We start from the raw sequence: 22709 nt of genomic DNA on the forward strand, positions 1-22709 counted from the left end.
CTTGGTCCTTTAACAGACTTACCAACTTTGTGAAACATCAGATGGATGATTTGGCAGCAAAACCTATCCAGGTACATTATCATAAGTTAGCTATGGAGGACCAAGAGATTCAAGACGAGGCTGATATCCCATCCAGGGTGTTCGAAAACTCATCTCCACCCAACCTAAAAAAGGGGACTTCCGCCCCAGGAAGTAGAGAGGGGCCACCCAGAACCCCCTTTGACTGACGAACTAAGTTCTTGCTTGGGCTGTGAGGCAAAGTACTGCAAGGGAATATAAAACAAAACTAAAAATATCTTTCTGGGTTCCCTAAGGGACAAGCCTGACTGCATAGGGGTTGATGTCTAAAAAATACCCCCTCTCCAGGAAAAAGACATTAGGACAGGTATGGCCCCCATGCCTCACTGGACAACACCAGGAGGACCAGAGCCATTACAAGATCCCCTTTAGTCACTGGAGGTCAGTCTTCTATCCCCGCCTTGGCAAAGATTAAAATCGCCACAGTCCTTCTATACAAAGAAAATGGGGGAGATGTTGGGAGCAACCTTGTTTGAACATAACTGCCTTGTCAGCCATAAGTGCTTACTGGCACAAAGTCTTGGCCTCTGTGGGAAAGTACTACCCCAGTTGAGAACAAATAGCTATAGATTTTGAGAATAGGTACCTAGCAACCTGTTCTGTTCTTCCTGCTGAACTTTTTACCCAGCCAATATCCTGTTCTTGGGAACAGGTGTATTCCCCAGAGACAAAGCTTACTGTTGTGCCCTGCCCCTGGAAGCTATAAATGAAACAAACATTTATTATGATTTATTATGACCCCACTCCACCCCTTACCCCATACCCTGCTTCTATGAGTATATAACCTGTGTGGGAACAATAAACATCCGTCAGCTTGATCAGACCTCCTGACTTGCTGTCTGTTCTTCGCGTCTCTTCGTCTCTTATCCCCCCCCATTCTCTCCCAGGTGATCCTCCCTGCCCCTGTCCCTGTCGACCATCCTGCAGGTCAGGACACCCTGCTCCCGAGTGTTTCTGGAAAGACATTTAAAGAACTGAGCCCAGAGACTACTTTGGTGCGGGGGTGAGGGGGTTGGGGGTGGGCTTCTGTCTAGGTGCAGAGGGGAGGGGTGGGTTTCAGGCATAGCCTGTGCCTGTGTCTTCTACCCTGAAATATGATAAGGTGTGTTCAGTACCCCAATCCCACTCCCTCCCCCACCCCTGCCCCTGCCCACCTCTTCCTTCACCTCCAGTACCTCCATCAGCCTTCTCTCCTCACACAGCCTGGCCCTTCATTTCCAGATTTGCTAAGCCTGTTAATAATAGGAAACATAGCCGGGCATGGTGGCACACGCCTTTAATCCCAGCACTCGGGAGGCAGAGGCAGGCGGATTTCTGAGTTCGGGGCCAGCCTGGTCTACAAAGTGAGTTCCAGGACAGCCAGGGCTAGACAGAGAAACCCTGTCTTGAAAAAGGAAAAAAAAAAAAAAAAAGGAAACATGACCAGACAATGGTGGTACAAGCCTTTAATCCCAGAACTTGGGAGGCAAAGGGGCAGGGGGATCTCTGAATCAGAGGCCAGCCTGATCTACAGCTGCTCACACAGCTGGGCTTCATAGAAAAACCCTGTATGGCTGTTTCAGTGATGCCCACCTTTACTAACTGATAAAGAGGCCCCCCTTACTTGAAATGCACTTGCCATGTACAGTTTTTACTTCCTTGTGCTTTGTTTCTGTTCCACACTATCCGGCTCACTCAGCTCTCAAAAGACCCCACACTAAATAAACCTAACTCCAGCCTTGCAGCAACCCAAGAGAGTTGTACCCAGAGTCTAGAGCAGAAAGAACTTCCTGGGGGTCAGTGGGCATCTCCTTGGGAGTCACATGCAAAGGTGGAGTATTGCAAGAGTAGAGAGCAAATCCCCTGTTGCTGCAGCGCTCCAAAGGCTCAACCCTCTCCCTAAACCACCTCAGCCCAAAGAATGCAAAGCAGAAGTGTGCTTCAGGCTATCAGTGTATGGTCCCTGAAACAAGGCAGGGATTGTGTCCATGCTATGTACAGGCTTCTGAGGATGTTGGGAACCAGTGTCCTCCTGGGGCCCACAGTAAGGGGTGAACAGGCTTGGCCTTTACTCTGTCACCTGAATGTCCTCTAAGAAGAAGCCAAATCTGTGTGTGACCTTCCTGTCTTGTACACAGCATGCACACTGCCTTTCCACGGAAGCTTTGGACTAAGTTTACTAAATTTTCTTTTCTTTTCTTTTCTTTTCTTTTCTTTTCTTTTTTTTTTAAGCCAGTTTACTGGTGTGCCCTGCCCCTGCAAACTATAAATGAAACAGACATTTATTATGATTTTTTCCTACCTTAAGTAAGAGAAACAAGGCAGCAAAGGGTCAGAAGAGGGCCCTGGTAGAAAGTCTTTACAATATTAGCGAAAAAGATGTGTTATTATTTATTTGCTTTCGTTTGTTTTTGAACAGGCTTTCACTATGTTATCTAGCCCAGGCTGGCCTCCTGCCTTCATCTCCCAGTGCTGGATTTCAGATATAAACCACCTTACCCAGCTGGTACTGTTGTAATTATCACTTTGAAATAGCAGCACTCTAGCATGACCAGCATTCTAGCATGACCAGCATTCTAGCATGACCAGTGTTCTAGTGTGACCAGTGCTCTAGCATGGTCAGCATTCATTCTAACATGACCAGCAGTCCTCTAGCATGACCACTTCCAGTACATTCAGCCTTCCTATCTGTGTCATGGCCCACCCTTTTCTAAGCAGGCCGCTAAAACAGGGGTGCTGGTTGTAGTCTAGGAGGTCTCTGACAGACTTGAATGCTGGGGAAAGGTCAGAGAGAAAATGAAAGTGAATTCAGCTTTATTGAAACAGTGTCCTTGAGGAGGGCTGGGGTCCCTATCCATTATTGGTCCTGCTTATAGACCTCATGTCTTCCTGCCTTCTCCCCTCCAGTGTTCTCATGGATTGAGAAGCTGCAATCTTAGACAGTTTGTTCTTGCTCCCCGTGCCCACCTATGTCCCTCTAAGCTTCCTCAATGCTCACTTAAAATGAAAGCAATACTGATTGGCACAAACAACTATAGCAACTTGCAGTGTTTTTATTTATTATTTACTGAAGAGCCTTATTTCATTTACCTAAACAGAAATGTTCACCATACATCATTCTTACGCACAAAAGGGAAAGCCAAGTGCAATGAGTTCCCTTGCAGAAGAGCCCACTCCATGGCTACCTCTTGACATAGTGTGGAGGTCACTGCTAGGAGAGGCTATGCTCTTTTGTGAGCTTCCCCCATCTACTAACACCAGAGTCTGTGACATCTGATGTGTGCACCCAGGCAAGGGGAGCCACAGTAGCCTCCTGCTTGCATAGGCACATTTAAATGTGTGCAGATTCCAACAAGTGTGAAAAATGCCCAGGTATTTAGCCCTGGAAGAAACTAGTGCTCACTTATTCCCATTTTAAAGATTGCCAAGGAAGGTTTGACAATATTCCCAGGTCTAGGAACCCAGTCCTCCTCCTTTGGTGAGTTTCCTTCCTTTCCTCTGTCAGCCCTAAAGTCGAATCCTACACTGTCTTGTTCTGGCTTAGTGCAGAGAAGTCAGATGGTTTATCACAAAGAGCAAAAGAAAAGGCATGGTTATTCCATGCTTCCCTACAGGGTTAACCACAAGCAAGCATCACTTCATGCCTGTGTGGCACTGTTGAGTCCTGCATGGTCATGTGGAAGGGGCTGTGTGATAGGATTCCCACCCCTAGAACAGAGACAGCGGGTGTGGGCCTCTGAGTGTTGACAGTTGCTAGGTATAAGGCTTGTTTGTATATTTTACTCCGTGTTCCTCCTTTGGGAAATATTCTCCTTGCCGAGGTTGTCACGGAATGTGTTCTCTGCCAAGCTTAATAACTCCATGGTAATCAGAGACAACACAAGTCTGGGAGGCAAGGGTGTGTCAAATGTCCTTAACAAAAATGATAAATGCTGAGGCCTTCAGGATAGCCTTTAAGGCTGCCACCTTCCTTGCCCCTCTCTCCTAATAAACCTCTTACACGTGGAACTGTTTTGGCCTAGTGTGCTGTGTTCAGAAGCAAGCTGTTATTCTAACACATCATTTGGTGCCGAAACCCAGGAACTCAGGTACCATCAACAGCCGCTGGGGCCACTGCTACAGAGCAGCAGGGTCCAGCACAAGCTGTGAGATCAGTCACATGGACCGTCGCCAAGTGGACTCCTACCACCGACCTCAGCCTGCAACCATGGCTGCCGTGAGTTGCACAGGGTTGCTACTGCCACTCAGCCTCAACTGCCACCAGCGGAACAGGCCAGAACTCTCACTGTTCCGCAGAACTTATGCCTGGTCCACTGTGTACACCAGCAGAACAAACGGCTTCCCGGCCCCTCAGCTGGTTGCTACAGTAATCACAGGCTTTCCCAACATGAGCTGCTGCTGCTGCCACCGCCGCTGCCGCCATGAACTTCTACCACTGAGCTGTGCCACACTGGTCCATCTTGCGGGACTAGCTTCTGCCGGCCCACACCTACCCACACTCAGTTCCATGTTTCTATTTACTAGTTCGCTAGAATTCTCCCACAGACACTGGCATATTAATTGGTAGTAGGGCCGATTGGCTAGAGGACCCCTAATTCCCCAGATAGGGCCTGGCCAGCTTTTTCTGGGGGGGCTAAGGGGTTGGCATTTTACAGCCACACCTCCCAGCTGACATATGAATTAGGACATCAACCCTTTGGGTGACCATTCCCTCGAAAGTGGCTCTCGCTCCCCTCCCACTTCGGGCTCTTGCAGCCATTTAAAAATCCCCGGATCCAGGGTAGGGCACTTTCTACACTAAGCCCGGGGCTTATTGTGTAGTTTCTGGGGAACCCTTGTGACAATTTGGGCCTCTAGTCTGGCTGATTTCTTTTTGGTTGTTGAATTGTTCTCAGGACGCCGGTACTAATAATTCAATAACCTCCCAATGGGTGTCTTTGAATGTACCTCCAGGCACCCCACTGGGATGTGTCCTGGAAAATCTCAAATCTTTGCAATAAGGTTTGGATTCAGTACCAGCTAGACAATTGTTCCAAATGGCCACTTAATGGCATCCTAGATCCAACTATTTTAAGGGATCTATCTTAATACATACTGCCAGTGAACTGGTAAATGAAAGGAGGTTCCTACGTCCAGGCATTCATCTATCTTTGCTCCAATCTCTCCATGTGCTCTTCTTGTTCCCCAACTTCTCTTAGCCATGAAACCTACGCAGCCTCCGCCAGATGACGCTACAATGCTAGATCCAGCTAATGAACCACCTCCTTTCTGCCTCAGACCTGTTTCCACGCTGCAGAAAACCCAAACTGCTGCCTCAGTTTCTCTTTCTCAACAGGATACCCCAGAGCCTGCTAGCTCTACCTCTCCAGACCCCTCCCCTTCTTCTGTGCCAGTTGCAGGTCACTCCAAATGTCATACATTAGCACCACCTTCACCACCCCTATCACTTGCTCTAAGGCCACAGCCAAACAAACCCCCAAGTCCTTCTCCCCCAGGGACACCTGACCCAGCATCAGTCCTTCCTCTAAGAGAAGTTGCTGGGTTAGATGGTCTGGTCAGAGTATATGTTCCTTTCTCACTGAATGAACTTTCTCAAATAGAAAGGAAACTGGGTTCCTATACCTCTAACTCCTCCACCTTTATTAAAGAGTTTGAGTACATTCCATGGGTTTCTTACATGCCTTCTGGTGGGCCTAAGAAAGGCAGCCTTAAAGCCAGTAAATTTTGAAAAACTCCAAGAGGTTGGACAAACAGGAAAATCTATCTCATTTTTAGAATGCCTCACAGAGACTATTCATTACAGTATACCAATGTGGACCCTGAAAACCCAGAAGGTAAGCAACTTCTGATGACCTACTTTTTTCCCAGAGCTACACGGAGGGGACCCCTAACTCAACAGGCAGAAGTTTTAACGCTGGCTTTCAAAGTGTACCATGGGAGAGATGAGAAGGTCTGTAAACAAAAATACCATATGCTGGTGAAGGCTGTCTGACCAGCCCCAGCCACTGCCATGGAATCCTGGTCTTCCAAAACTCAGAGACCACTAGGTACCTGCTACAAATGTGGTCAACAAGGTCATTGGGCAAAAGCCCGCTCTAACTTCCTCAAGCCAAAGGGGTCATGTCCTAGGTGCCATCAAGAAGACATTGGGCTATCGATTGCCCTCATGTTATGAAGAACAGAGGGACATCACTCCCAGATAACCCTCCAACCCATCTCCTAGGCTTGCCTATGGCTGACTGACAAGGCCCGAGCTCCCCTGACCCAACCACTGCCATCACTAACAGGAAGATCCAGGTAGATATCACGGTATGTGGATGGCCCATCTCCTTCCTCTTGGACACTGGGGCCACTTACTCAATCCTGACGGAGTTTTGGGGACCCACTTCTCCTTCTCGCTTTCCTATTGTTGGGGTAGGAGGACAGCCTTACTTCCCTCACCAGACCACAACACTTAGTTGCATTTTTAGGGGTATACCTCTCACCAACTCCTTTTTGGTAGTGACAACATGTCCTGTCTTCTTATTGGGAAGGGATCTTCTAGCTAGGCTGGGAGTCTCTATTTCCTTTGCTCCCCCCATTTGCCTAAACCCAAGCTCACCAGCAGTTCCTCTGCTCCTTCTTCAAGCCAGCCAACCTATTAACGCTACTATGTTAATTCCTTTACCAACTTCTCAGGTAGATCCCCAAGTCTGGGACTTCCAGGACCCCTCTGTTGCTAAATGTCATTCTCCTGTTGTCATCCAATTACTGGACTCTACCAGGTACATCACCCAACTCTCTCTTTCCAGAGTCTCAGGGGACATAAGCCAATCATTTCTGACCTCTTGAGAAAAAAACTCCTTTGCCCTACCTCTTCCCCCTTTAACACCCCTATACTAGCAGTTAAGAAACCTAGTGATACCTAACACTTAGTTCAAGACCTCAGGCACATTAATTCTGCAGTGGTTCCTCTCCATCCTGTTGTGGCTAAACCTTACACACTTCTTCTCACTATCCCCTCGGGGACTTCCCATCTCTCAGTCCTAGATCTCAAGGATGCATTTTTCTCTATCCCTCTAGATGCCCAGTCACAGAACATATTTGCCTTTACCTGGACAGATCCTGAAACCCACTTTCTACCCAACTTACCTGGACTGTTCTACCTCAGGGATTCAGGGACAGCCCATACCTATTTGGCCAGACCCTGGCTATGACTTACTATCTCTGTCTCTCCCTGAATCTAAGATTGAACTTTATGTAGATGGTGTCCTTCTCTGTAGCCACTCTCTAGAAACTAGCCAAACTGACACCTCTAGTCGAGGCTACAGGGTCTCAACTTCTAAAGTCCAACTGTCTACCCCCTCAGGTCACCTATTTGGGACTAACAATTACCCCAAACCATGAGGCTATTACCTTAGGTAGAAAGAATCTGATTCAGTCTCTAACTGTTCCTTCTACAAAGGAGGAGATTTTACCATTCCTAGGAATAGCTAGACTTTTATGTTCCTGAGTTCCTTCCTTTTCCCTCCTTTCTCGTCCCTTATATGAGGCAGCGTTAGACCCCACCCACAAACCTCTCCTCAAACCTGTTACCAAGCCCTTTCAAAGGCTCTGACAGGCTCTCCTTAAGGCCCCAGCTTTACATCTCCCGGACCTGACTCATCCTTTTTCCCTCTATGTAGCAGAAAAGGAGGAATTTGCTCTTGGAGTCCTAGGTCACCAACTGGGACCTTCTTTTGCACCCGTAGCATACTTGTCAAAAAAAACTAGATCTAGCCATTCATGGATGGGCACCTTGTATCTGTACCTCAGGGTGGGGCACTGGGCTATGCACAGACAGTCTGGTTTCCAGTCGCGCTGAGATCTGAACCCCAGGACCCGGTGGTGTTAATTCACCTACATGGGACAGAAGGAGTTCTCATATGTCTCCTGGAACTCTGGCTCCTGACAAAGTTACTGCCCCCACAGCCCCCACAGCCCCCACAGCCCCCACAGCCCCCACAGCCCCCACAGGAGAAGCATGGTTAATAGTCACATAGGCAATGTCCCAAGCTTCTGACTTTCAGGCTAAACTCCTCCCCAGTTACCTAGCAACAGAAAAGATAGCAGCATACTTTAAGAGGGGCTGTTTGGCCTCTCCTCACTCTATCACTCCTCTCACTCTCTCACTCTCTTTGTCTTCTCTCCTCTCTCCTCTCTCTTCCTCACTCTCCCTCTTACTCTCTAGCCTTTCTTCTCTCTCTTTCCTTTCCCCCCTTCTCTCCTCTTGGCCATGGCCTCTCTCTCTCTCTCTCTCTCTCTCTCCACCTTTTCTCTTTCTCCCTGCCTTTCTACAATATATCTCTAAAACCATAGACTGTCTCTGTTCATCAAGGCCCATTGCGCAATCTCTGGCCTGTGTGGGAACTTCTCTCCCTAAGCTCTCTCTCCCATAACCTCGGGGCACAGGGTGTCTTCCTGGGGCCCCTTGGTTTCGGGGGCTGCCCCTTGTCCACCCTGCCCCCGTCGAGTGCTTAGATGCCCACTCGGAGCCGAGTAGAAAGCGTCTGGCAGTCCTCCCACGTCTGCCTGTCCAGAGCATAGGAGGAACTCTGGCCGGACGTAGGCTATCCTCCCTCCCCACTCTTTCCTCAGCCCCTTTTTAGTTCCCACACCTTAGCAGCCAGACTTTCCTTAAAAAAACCTAACCTTTGGGTTACCTATAACTGGCTTCTCTTCCCATAACTTGTCACAGCTCCTAACTTATAAAGGCTTACAGACTCTACCTCCCTCCAGAGTTCTCTCTCTCCAGGTAGCTCTAATAGAAGACACTACACTCATTTTCCAATCATGCCCTGCCTCTTAATATTTCCAATATTCTTCCTCGACCAAATACTGACCACACCCCATCTCACTCCTGCACTGAAACTTTAGAGGAACTATTACCTCATCCTTTACATAAAGGAGGGCACATTGTTTCAGGCCATCAATACCTGGTATACAGATGGCAGCTCCTTTTTACATGAAGGAGCCAGAAGAGCTGGCTATGCCATAGTATCAGACACCGAGGTGGTGGAAGCACAGGCCCTTCCTGTTCATACTACCAATCAACAGGCTGAACTAATAGACTTTACCCGAGCCTTTCAACTGGCACAGAGTCAATCCCTTAACATCTACACAGATTCCAAATATGCTTTCCATATCCTCCTGTCCCACACTACTACCTTGAAGGAGTGCAGGCTACTTACCACAAAAGGAGGATCAGTAACTAACTAATGCAAACCAATTATGGCCATGCTAAAGGCCTCCCATCTCCCCACAGCTATTGGGATTGTCCATTGCAGATCCCACCAGACAGATGACTCTATTGTCTCCAAGGGAAACAACTGAGCTGACAAGGCAGCTAGAGCTGTGGCCCTTGGGGGACTAGACTTGTCTCACCCTTCCCAGGACACTACAACCTATATCTCCACCATCACCTCCTGAGACCTGCCAAGCTCTGTCCTATCTTCACCAACTCTTTCATCCTAACAGCCAAGCATTGTCTTCTTTTGTCAAGACACACCTACAAACTACTCCTGAGTACCTAAGCTTTTTAAAATCTATCAATGCTTCTTACAAAATCTGTCAGATGTCTGACTCCAGCTCAAGGTATCATAGCACCCCATTTCCTACCCATCAGGCTAGAGGTTCCCTTCCTGAAACTGACTGGCAACTTGACTTCACCCACATGCCCACTGTCAGACGTGCCGAGTACCTCCTGGTCTTGGTGGACACCTTCTCAGGGTGGGTAGAGGCATTTCCCACAAGTAACAAAAGGGCTCAGACAGTCAGATCATCCCCCGGTTTGGTGTCCCAACCTTTCTCCAATCAGACAATGGTCCCGAATTTACTTCCCAAGTTTCTTAAATCCTATCTAAGGCCCTAGACATCCCCTGGCATTTTCACATTTCCTACCTCCCTCAATCTTCTGGTAATATAGAGAGAACTAACCGCTTTTAGAAAACCACTCTTGGTACGCTGTCACAAAAACTTCACCTTGATTGGGTAAAACTCTTACCTCTGGCACTTTTCAGGCTACGAGCTCTCTCCAAGCAACCTCTCCTCACCTCGCCCTTTGAACTCATGAATGGACATCCAGTCCTCACTCTTGTTCTCTCACCTATGTGCTCTCCCCTCCCAGACCATCTACTCACCCCATTACTTTGCCACCTCTGTTCTCTCCTATGGAACTTTGCTGACCACCATTTACTGCGGCCACTCACTGTCTCCTGTCTACTGCCTGTCAACATTGTAGACCAAGTCCTTCTATCCCCTCCAGATCATCGGCTCTCACCTCTTTCTCCCAAATGGCAGGGTCCTTTTAAGGTAATCCTCATGACCCCTACAGCTGCTAAACTCCAGGGACTCTCTCATTGGGTCCATCTGTCTCACCTCAAACCTTTCATTCCTACACCCAGAAATGACTCTTCTTCATACACATCCACCCTAACAGGACTGTGCTCTGTTAAGTTCTGGAAAACATTGAAACCATCCATCTTGTCCCCAATCCTAGAAAATGAGACTCCACTCTGGCAGCCGAGCTTGACCTCACTGGATTAGACATGGGTCTCTCGTCCTCCCCCTGCTGTTCATTTCCATCCAGGGTAGCCCTTACATCTGGAGATTCGAAGTCCAAGAAGCCCCCACAGATAACAAACAATCTTTCCAAATAGGGTCAGGAAACTGCTCCATAGCTGGATGCCCGGAACCAATCCAAATTGCTATCATCCCTATATCTATTATCCCATCTAAACATTATGATCTCTATACTTGATTTCTCTTTGACCAGACAAGAGATTATTATAGAAAATGGCCAGATGAATATGGGGGCTGCCCATATTGGTCTTGTCAGACACGTATGCTAGGATTACAGACCAATCATTTTTTCTATCAACACCCAAGACACTCTTTTTCTACATACAAGGCCCATGGAATTCCAGATGGGAGACAGGAGTTGTTGATCGATTCTTTGGCAGCTGTGATGCTTCAGAACCGATGGGGGCTAGATCTCTTGACAGCTAAAGAAGGTGATCTTTGCCTGCTCCTCCAAGAAGAATGCTGTTTCTATGTCAACCAATCCAGGATAGTGAGAAATAAAATCCAGGAACTACAGTCAGACATCAAGAACTTCAGAGACCGTGAGACCTCCAGTTCTGGGATTTTTGACAATCCTATTTGGAAGTGGATACTCCCTTTCGTAACACCTTTCCTAGTCAGCTTCCTGGTGTTATTACTATTTGCTCCCTGCCTCATTAATATTTTCTTTACATTCCTTTAATGACAAATAAAGAAACGTTCTAACCAAACTATTAATCAGCTCCTATTACAGGATTACCAGCCACTGCCCACAGAAGAGCCATTGTCCACAGAAAAACCTGATGTGAACGTTCATCAAGTGGATCCCAGTGGTGAAAGCCAGCTATACCCCAAAATTGACCTCGCCCCTAGACAGCAGGAAGCAGCTTAAGAGACACGACACCCTCGTTCTCTTTTCACCATCAGCTTTCCCCTCCCTTTACCTTCCCTTCTCTTTATAATAACAAGAAGGGAGGTATGTTGGCATTAGGCCCTCCGAAACCTGTGACATCACATAGGTAACAGCTTGACCTACACACCTGTTGCCAAGACAATGGCCACCATATTCCCAGAATCCATTGGGGCTCACGGCACTGTCCATATATAAGAGAAACCTCTCTCTCTCTCTTTCTCTCTCTCTCTCTCCCTCCCTCTCTCTCTTCCCTTTTTCTCTTTCGGCCACCACCTTCCTTGCCCCTCTCTCTCCCAATAAACCTCTTACATGTGGAAATGTTTTGGCCTAGTGTGCTGTGTTCAGACGTGAGCTGCTGTTCTAACACATCACCTATAACCCCATCATTTGAGAAGCTGAAAAGGATTGCTGTGAGTTCAGAGCAACACTGTGAGATTCTGCCTCCAAACAAAGAAAGCTCTAAACTTAGTGGATGGTTGTACGACATGGGAAATATACCCCAAACTACATAATGACACATTTTCTTTTTTCTGGCTGGTTCAGAACTGGCTGTATAGATCAGAATGGCTCTTAACTTTTGATGATACTCCTGGTGCTGAGATTATGGGCATGTGCATACTTTAAAATAGTTATTATATGTGATAAGAACTATAACTCAACTATCAAACATCACCCTATTTAAAAGAACCAACTTATCCCTCCAACCACACTCCTTTGGGATAATGAAAATGTAGCCAGTTGCCAAATGGTGAACACCCGTGTGGGCTGACAGGATGGCAGCCCGGCACAGAGGCTCAGTTTTCAGAATCTCCATTCGTGTGGTCTACACTGAGCTTATGAAAGCAGGTCTTGTTTATGCTCTTACCTCAAGTCACCGGCCATATTTTGATAATGCTCTAAATTACAGACCCCAGAACTGACCTTTAATTACAGAGTATTTTAACAGGGTTTGCTGGCAAATACCAGAGGACTATAGGAGCCACTAGTAAAGAAGAGCATCCTTGTATCTGCTCTCTGTGGTTGTTTAGGATTCTCTCTCTCTCTCTCTCTCTCTCTCTCTCTCTCTCTCTCTCTCTCTCTCTCCTTATTCTCCAGGTGAGTGTTGGCTTCCAGCTATATTTCACCCCTTCTTTTTCCATCATCTCTTCTTCCCTTCTGGACTCTGGGGAGCCAGAAGTTCTGACTTCCAGGGGGACTGACGGACAGCAAATATCAATGGCAATCACCCACCCTTCTCCCTGTCCTCCTCCAGGCATGGATGGAAAGGGAAATTAGCACAAAAGCTCATGTTGCACCCCAAGCTAAGACCTACCTGGTATGCAACTGACAGGAGCACAGCTGGGATTCAGCACCGCCAGGCTCACCCCTCCTGTGCTAACCCTGCTCCAACCAGGAGCCCTCCCCGATCAAGTTCCACACCAACAGAGATCCTATTGATCTGGGGCTCATTGCTCACATTCAGCCTACCTCTGTCCACTGCTTGATACCAGCTGTGTGTGTGTACATGCATACATGCGTGCGTATGTTCACGTGTGTGTGTCTGTCTGTCTGTCTGTCGTCTGTCTGAGTTCGTGTCTTCTCTGTAACCCTTGTGGGCAGTGGGACAGTTTCACCTTCTTATGTCCCAGCATTCCACAGTCTGAATACTGCTCATGGTAAATGCTCAATCAACATTTGAAACGTTTTTGGGTTGCTCCTATGCAACTGAAATATCTACAACCTGCTTTCTTGAGCCTCCCCATTGGCATGGAGATAATAAAAAAATAATAATCTGAAATTATCTGCTCCTGAAGTGGAGATCATCTCCTGTTGTCCCCTGGAAGCTGGCTGGAACAGCAGATAGCCCCAGAGGAAGCACTAACCTCCTGTGGGCCCTGCTGGGACTTTAGGTCAGTTGTTCCCAAGGACAGTGATGAAGGCCGATACTAGAGAGGAGCCATAAAATAGAGTCCAGCTCCCAGGCTGCAGTGGCTAACCTAAGTCAGAGAAGGGAGACTGTTCCAGGAATCAAAACCCAGCTCAGAGCGTTCTCTGCACTGGGGCTGGGACCTCTGTACTTCTGCTGTGGATACCATTTCTCATTTGGCTGCCACAACCTTCTTCTTTTCAAACCTCAGGAGGGCTGCTTGTGTTCAAATTCCATTTCCACGTGGCTGGGTGGGCATGGAGGGATTCCTGAAGTTCTCAGTGCCTCAGTTTCCATATGTAGTGGCCTAGGCTCAATGTATCTATAAGTTACATATGTACAGCGCTTGAACCACACTCGGTCAGGGCTTACACAAGGCCAGTCTGTCCATGATGGTGACACTGTGAAGGGTTCTGTTCTCAGCCACCATCCTGCCACAGTGGACAGCAACCCTGTCCACCCCAGATCACAAACCACAAATCGGAAAGTCTCTCTGATGTCTTGTAACCTATCTGACATTTTAAAAGTCTGTTCTGCTTTTTTTAAAAGATTTATTTATTTATTATATGTAAGTACACTATAACTATCTTCAGACACTCCAGAAGGGTGTCAGATCTCATTACAGATAATTGTACACCACTATGTGGTTGTTGGAATTTGAACTCAAGACCTTTGGAGGAGCAGATAGTGCTCTTAACCGCTGAGCCATCTCTCCAGCTCCCCTGTTTTGCTTTTCTTATCAACTTATCATGTCTACCCCAGAAGTTCCCTGCTTCGACACTCACCTCAATACTATTCCCTGCCCAGTCTCACCGACTGTTACAGAGAGCCAGGTCTCCCTGACAGTGCCCAAGATGCTAAGTAGACTGGTGCAGAGCTCCCATTCTGTATTCTTCTATTTTCTCCCTCCCCTGTGCCATGTTCTGGCCTTATCTATAGTTCCCGAAGACTTCAGAGGAGAAGCATCTTCTTTCCATGAAATACAATTCCTTCCCTTCTGTCAGAGTGAGCCCACAGAGGCAGTGGGCCCATTCCCAAACCTAAAACTCCCCAGGGACCTTTCCATTCCCTGCTCCTGGTGGGAAATGGACTCTTTAGCACAAAACCCCACTGGAATCACACTAGATGATACAATTGATATTAAAAACTAAAGATTTTGCCTCAATGATCCTCAAGTCTTTTTTTTTTTTTAATGGCTAGCAATCTAAGAGTGTTTTTCTTATTTTCAGAGGGCTGGAAACTGAGCAGAGTTGATGAGACAGATGTCTGCGTGCCCTCTGCAGCAGGCCAGCAGCAGCCCTGGCGAAAGGTAACTTTGCTTCCCTTCCAGAACAACTGAAAAGAGTTATTGTCTCCGAGTTGCCATGCCAACAGGGAATCCGCCTCTTAAAATAGGAGGCTGTGCTTAGGCATTTCAGGATGGGTAAGTTTGGAGGAGGTTGTTGGGATAGGGTGAAGAGATAAACTAATGTGTCCCACTCAGCTGGTGGCAGCTGTTCTGTCATCCTTCTGGCAGTGTGAGGGAGGAGGGGACACACTGGAAAAATAAAAAAGTCTGAAAGAACAATTTCCATCCATAGATCAGGGACAGACTGGTCCTCTGTTTTGTTGTCTGGTCAAAGGAAACTCCCCTTTCCACCTCTTTCCTGCAGAGAACAAACTTAGGAAAACTGGCCGCTGTGGTATAGCCGCTTGCCTCTGAGGTTTCTGGTAGTGTGTGTGTGTGTGTGTGTGTGTGTGTGTGTGTGTGTGTGTGTGTTTGTATCTGTAGCTGAGAGGACAACATTCAGGAGCCAGCTCTCCTTCTACTGCATAAAATTCAAGTATTTACCTCAGGTCACCAAATATGGTGGCAAGCACCTTTACCAGTGGATCCAACTCTCCATCCCCCACCTCTCCAAAATTTTTTTTGAATATGCCTTTCTAGTTTGTATGTATCTATACATATATTATGTATGTATGTGTAATTGTGGGGCTTGAACACTGAACTACACCCTTGGCCTTTATTATAAATTAATTTTCAACATACACAAAAGCCCGATGAGATAAACCCCATATAGTTGATACCACAGAATCATTGTAATGGGTATTTCTGTGTAAACTAAGTAGGTTGTGTATAAACTGGTGACATGACTGCTGTATAATATAGCTAAAGGCAAGGTTTTTATTGTAGGTATGAGAGAACAAACAGCCAGAGGCATCTAGAAGGGTCCAGAGCAGTAGTAGATTGAACATGGCCAGCAGAGTGGACCTGGCCATGGAAGGAGCTGGAGCAAAACAGACAGACAGACAGACACACACACACATGTGCACACACATACATATACATATACACATATACATATATACATAGAGAAAGAGAGAGCAGAGAGAGTTGGGGAGGAGGGCTGAGGCAGACAGACAGGCAGACAGACAGACAGAGAGGAGTATATGGAAATAGCAAGGTTATAAGGAGAATGAGGACATGAGAACATGATGAGAGGGAAGCCTGTGAGCTCTGAAGTTTAGGGTAGGGGAGAGGTGAGAAGAGCTAGGATGCCAGCACGGACTGTGATGTGTGTAACAGGTACTGGAGATACTGAGGGAGCCTGGAGGCCATGCTTTTTTGTTGCTAACAGACACCACAGGTAGTCACGGTCCTTTCTGCCAGTGATAAGGGAAATGGCTCAGTTTGGTTCCATAGAAGGGCACCAGTTCCCGAGGAATGCTACCTTTTGTCTAACTGCCAGAACAATGTGGGGAAGCGGAGTTTCCTTTGGACCTGACAGTTTGTAGTTTCTTAAAAACACGGATTGAAAGGGGAAGCTAATGCTTTTGCTTAGAGTTCAGGTCTAAGTTGTGCCTGAAAGTGACAGGTGAAAGGAGACACTGGAAGAACATCTGTAGGGAAGTCATGCTTTGAGGGTTACCATGGAAACCATAGGTCTTAGCTGGGTTTGCTTGTAAGGTAGGGGCGATTCCTTCTAGTAAGCTTTGTAGGAAAGCCCCCAGGCTAGTGCCTGGGATTCGCTTTGCCTCTGAACTTCCCTTCCCATTTCAACAGTGAGATTGGTTTAAGGATATTCTTGTTTGGAGTTTCTAGGACTCCGTTTATGGGCCACTTGTTTTCTGTTGAGCCCATGTAAACCAGCAGACTTACTCTGAGGAATTCTGAGATATTGTATCCTTCAAATAACCAATGTCCAGGGTTCTCTGTCTGTCAGAGCCCACTAGCAGGGTTCTCGCTATGGAGCCCACTAGCAGGAAGTAGGATTGTGGCGGGACCCCACTCAAGAGGCACCGCATAAGGTATACTCTGCTCTCCATTTCACTCAGCGGAGATCACCAAAGAGCCCCAAACATAAATGTTTACCATGACCCTTTCCAGGGACACCTTACTTTCACGGAAGCACATTGTTACACATTCGATTTTCTTAGTAGCCCTGGTTGCTAACCACTCAGTGTGTTTAACTTGTTAATTTGTAAATTAAACTTTGTCCTGAGGATATATGCATAAAGAAAAGAACACAGCTTATATAATTGGGAATTGTAAGTGTTCTTGCTCAGTTCGAAGGGCACCCTGAAACACAGAAGTCCAGGAACCACCCCGCTCTGAGGGGAGGCCTCCTCAGCAGAGGCCTCGCAGTCCGGGGAGGGTATCCCCAGCTGAGCTGAGGAGCCCGGAGTCAGGAGCCTCAGCCCCGCTCCACCTCTTCAGTTCCTCCCATCTTTGTTGCTTCTTGGACTCTTCTGATGAGAGAGTCCCATCAGGCAGCAAATCTCATATTAAAAAAAAAAAAAAAAAAGATTTCTTACAGGGTCCAGGGCATGGAGGGATGAGTCCAGCAGGGAATTGAACAAAGGGCAGGGCTTTCCTAATGGAAGGGCGGGGGGGGGGGGGGGGGGGAGGCACCGTTTTCGCCACAGGATTTCTTAGGGGGCGGGGCTTTTCAGGGCAGAGATTTCCAGATCGAGAACTGGTTGGATTTCAAGTGCTGAGCTTTGGGATTGGTGGGTTTTGTGGAAAGCTCAGGGATCCGCGGTTTTCTTTTGACCCCCTTTTCCCTGTATCAGGCTCATGGGTGGGGATGGGAAGTCCTTCCCGGCCACAGGCCGATTTGGCTGAGGTGCTATCACTGCTAACCTCCTTGGGGAGGCTGCAGAGAAGGTGTTGCCACTGTAGACAGCTCCAGAGGTGGTATTTCACAAAGGCTGTAGGCTGAGGAGATACACTGCTTTGATAGGTGCCACCATTATGACAGATGCTGTCGTTTTGACAGCTGTGGTGGTATCTTATGGTGGCCTCAGGCTGGAGCCGCTGCTTTAACAGCTCTCCTGCTGCTCGGGGGTTACAGGGATCTCAAAATATATCGCTTTCTCTTTCCCCTGTTTTCTCCTCCCCATCTTTCCCTTTCCCTGCTCTGGTGACTGAACCCAGGGCTTTCAGCACACTAGGCAAACCCTCTGTCTCACTGTCACATGCCCTAGTCAAAGGCAAGACTCCTAACCCAGCTAAAGGGCAGGTTCAGAGCCAGGAACGATCGGTAATTAACTACGAAGAGATAAATATGCAGAAAAATATTATCATTCACCCTCACCTAGAAGAGGCCATCGGGCTGGGTGCGATCAACATCCAGCTACTTGAGGGGAAAAAGACTAGGGGCATGTGACAGTGAGACAGAGGATTTGCCTAGTGTGCTGAAAGCCCTGGACTTTCACCAGCGCGGGGAAAGAGGGAAAGATGGGGAGGAGAAAACAGGGGAAAGAGAGAGCGATATATTTTGAGATCCCATGTATGGGGGCTACCTGCCACCAGGGGGCAGATGAGGGCTGGTCCTGGAGATCGGCCACTGGAAGAGGGAGAGGAGATGTCTGTACCTCCTCTCCCCTCAGTGTGTGCTGGAAGATAGCAGTTACAGGCATCTCTTACCTCGTGTGCAGGCCTGCCCTGTCAAGAACTTCAAAACCAGAGGTCCTCAGAGGGCAGGCGCTGTGGTCTGGACGCTGGCTTTTCCAGCTGTGGAAGCTAGCTCATTCTCACAGGTGAGTGAGTTCCTCGCCAGTAGAGATCAGAGGAAATGAGACAACGTTGCTCAGGAACCCTTTATACCAGTGTTCTCAGCCTTCCTAAGACTGTGGCCCTTTCCGCGTTCGCACCAAGACCGTGAAGAAGGCTGCCCGGATCATCATCGAGAAGTACTACACGCGTCTGGGTAATGACTTCCACACCAACAAGCGCGTGTGCGAGGAGATCGCCATTATCCCCAGCAAGAAGCTTCGGAACGAGATAGCCGGATACGTCACGCATCTGATGAAGCGGATTCAGAGAGGTCCTGTGAGAGGCATCTCTATTAAGTTGCAGGAAGGAGAGAGAGAGAGGAGAGATAATTACGTTCCTGAGGTCTCAGCCCTAGATCAGGAGATCATTGAGGTGGATCCCGACACCAAGGAGATGCTGAAGCTTCTGGACTTTGGCAGTCTCTCTAACCTTCAGGTCACTCAGCCTACAGTTGGCATGAATTTCAAAACACGTGGAGCTGTTTAATCTGTTATGCCATATTTTCAATAAACCTGAAAACAAGAAAAAAAAAAAGACTGTGGCCCTTTAATACAGTTCCTCACGTTGTGGTGACCCCAACCATAAAATTGTTTTTATTGCTACTTCATAACTGTAATTTTTCTACTGTTATGAATCATAATGTAAATATCTGTGTCTTAGGCAGTTCCTATGAAAGTTTGACCCCCAGGGGGTCACGACCCATGGTTAAGAACCACTATCTTATACTCAAACATCACCCAGAAGAACCTCCAAGAGGATTTTTCTGTCTATGTGGGTTGTACCTCTGAACATTTACCAATTTAGGAGTGAAAACTAAGAATCTAGAAGATGGTTACTTCTTATAATAATAAAACCACTACACGTGGGTTTATTTAGAAAAATATAGTTTGTGAAACAAAAAAAAATGTTAAGTATGGTACTATTTTACATTTCTGCCATTTATTTGTTTGTTTGTTTGTTTTTACTGTTTAGCTCAATGAAAGACAGATGGAGTCTCCTGTTTGCTTCTGCATTTGTGTCTGCTGTAATATCGACTGCATTTCCCAAAGCACTTAGCTTTCTTCCCATAAGGGGAACACAAGAGTGGAGAGAGTAAGTGCATCTTTTTATGAAATAGTTTTGACCTCACACACCTTTGCCCCTTTTTCTATTAAGTGGATTGTAAAGGGCACCCAGTATTATTTCTGGATAAGAACTGAAATGCTGTTTTATATGGGAAAGGGGTACAATTAGTGGAGACTTAGGACCAAGGGCTGAGAGCCAGCCTGCCCTGAAGTTTAACCACCATGAGAAATGTAGCCTACATAGCCGGGGTGCTAGATAGCAGGGTAGGGAGTAGACTCGGGGGTGCAGGTCAAGGACGGGTCCTTGTACACTGTGAGTGCGGGAATACTTTCAGAGTCTTGAGCAGCAGCTGCTGCACATGAGGAGAATAAGTCCTTTGGGCAAGTTTTGTTTGTATGTATGATCCAGCTAATTTGCTGTGTTCATTTTAGTTTGTCACTCTAAACCAAACACCATGAAGGAGAAAGCATTTATTTTGGCTCACAGTTTCAGAGGGTTCAGTCCATAGTCCTTGGCTTTGCTGATTCTAGCTTGTCATAAGACAGAACATCATGGTGACAGGAGGAGGAAGAGGAAAACACAGTTGGGGAAGGAGAAGAACAGAAGAGACCCTGAACCAGAGTAAGCCAACAGAAAGAATGCAATCTTCCTGTGACATCTTCTTCTACTGAGGCCCCACCTCCTAAAATTTCTATCACTTCACACGACAGCACCACCAACTAAAAACCACGCATTCAACGCATGAGCCTATAGGGAGTGTTTCAGGTGCAGTTCATAGTGGAACCCACTTGGGTTCTCATCAATCAAAAGTATTCTGAAATAGTGTCCCCCACCCGTCATCTCCCCATCCCAAGGTCCACTCAGTCTCTCTGTGCTGAACACACAGGTCAGCATTAAAAGGAAGTGTGTGCCAAGCATGGTGGTGCCGAGGGAGGACAAGAGGGCCCACCTTGGGCTGGATCAAGACAGAATTGCAAAGGGAGGAAAAAGATCACAGCTTAGAAACTTTCCTTTTGGGGGCTGGTGGGATGGCTCAGTGGTTAAGAGCACCCGACTGCTCCTCCGAAGGTCCGGAGTTCAAATCCCAGCAACCACATGGTGGCTCACAACCATCCGTAACGAGATCTGACTCCCTCTTCTGGAGTGTCTGAAGACAGCTACAGTGTACTTACATATAATAAATAAATAATTTTTTTTTAAAGTAAAAAAAAAAAAAAAAAAAAAAAGAAACTTTCCTTCTATCTCCCTGCCAGAGAACCAGTGCCAAGTGATCATATAATTATTTGAGCAAATTTCTAGTAATATGGATTCCTGGGCCACCTTGGATCAATCAGGGGCCAGAACATGGCTTTTAAAGCAGTCAGCCACTGGGGCACTTATAGTCATGAACACACACACCCCAACACATAATTAAAAATAAAATGAATCTTAATAATAAATTCAAATAAAAAAAAACTTGAATTTCCTAAGCTCACTCAAGAGCCCAATACTTAGAGATTAGGTAGGTAGGAATTGTTTGTTTCAACATAATAAAATTTTATTGATTTTTTTGGGAATTTCACATCATGCACTCAATCACACTTATTTCCCGGTCCTTTCATGTCTGCCCCTGACTCTTGCGACCTCCCAAAAATTAATTAATTAATTAATTAATTAATTAATTACAATTTTCAAAAAGAGTCCAGTTTGTGTTGTCTACATACCCACTGGAGCATGGTCAAACTCTCAGTGGTCTGCCCTTAACCAGAGCTGAGTCCTCCCCTCCTGAGCTCACCAGAAGCCATCACTGTGCCGATTCACACATCAGCATACCCATCATATTTTTTAAGAGTTCTCTTTGATGACTTCAGGCTGCTGCTTTTCAAGGATAGAGTTGGGGAGGAGCTGGGGTTGTCACAGAATCCTTCCATGTCGCTCTCACTCAACTGTGCATCTTCACAGTCAGCAGGAGACAGGGTCATAGGCTTCCACATGGTTTCTGGTAACAGCACAGACCGTGTGAACATGGCCCCCCAGCTGCAATAGAACCTTGTATCTAGACATGGCCTCTGACAGCCACACTGACCATACAACATGCCGTGCCTCAGGTGGCAACTCAATCCACTCACATCAACATGGCCCCCAGTGGCAGCAAGCCCCACAACATCAACATGACTCCAGGAGGGCTGGCTCAGCTGGCTCTTTAGGGTCTCATTGCATAGCTCTGGCTGTCCTGAGACTCACTGTGTAGACCAGGCTGGCCTTAAATACACAGAGAGACATCTGCTTCTGCTTTCTGAGTCCTGTGGCTAAGGCCTGCACCACCGCACATAGCTAGGTGGATATTTTATGCCGCTGGGTTAATTCTGGTTAAGCCTGGGAACACCTTTTCTCCCAAAAACTGCCACCACCGGTGGTCGATTAGCAAGTGACTCTGGAGCCCTGCCACATCAGCCTCACCTCCCTTGTCTGTCAGTCAGAGCCCTCCTCTTGGAATGTAAATCTACACCCTGCAGCAGTGGTTCTCCACCTTCCTTCCCTATGCCATGACACTTTAATACAGTTCTTCGTGCTGTGGTGTCCCCCAACCATAAAATTATTTTCATTTGCTATCTCACAACTCTGATTTTGCTACTGTTATGAATTGTAATATAAATATCTGACAGACAGGATATCGGGCATACAACCCTCAAAGGGGTCACGACCCACAGGTTGAGAACCACTGCTCTTGGGTTTTCAAGTTCCTTTTCCCAGAATTGTGCACTTCAAGACCCCACTTGCTTTCTCAAGCTCACCCTGAGTACTGACTTGCCATTAAACACATGCACCCACTCTCTTCCATCCCCCTGCTTTTTTTCCTCTGTACTTTTAACACAGCCATGGACTGATGCACACTTACCTTTCAGAGGAGTGTAGCTACTGATGAAACAGGTGAAAAACCGAAGCAGGTGAGGGACTCAACCTTCTTCACCCGGCTCTGCTTCCATCTTCTCCCTTACTGGTCCAGGATGCCTTTCTACTGCCATAACAGAAGAACCCCTTTCCCCCTGTGCTACAAGCTCTGGCCCACCTGGCTCCCAGATTTCTCTCATAGGTCTTCTGGATCCTGGCTTGGGGAAGAGCCCCGAGGCCCTAGGGTATGCTCATCATCCCCCGGTCACTGTGGCATACTT

At 47.1% G+C, this 22709-nt stretch overlaps 1 pseudogene; it reads left to right on the forward strand.

Moving 5' to 3' along the window:
• On the forward strand, positions 18579-19014 carry Gm12034 (predicted gene 12034; annotated as a pseudogene).

This window comes from Mus musculus, chromosome 11, assembly GCF_000001635.26.
Source record: "Mus musculus strain C57BL/6J chromosome 11, GRCm38.p6 C57BL/6J".
Classification (NCBI taxonomy): Eukaryota; Metazoa; Chordata; class Mammalia; order Rodentia; family Muridae; genus Mus; species Mus musculus.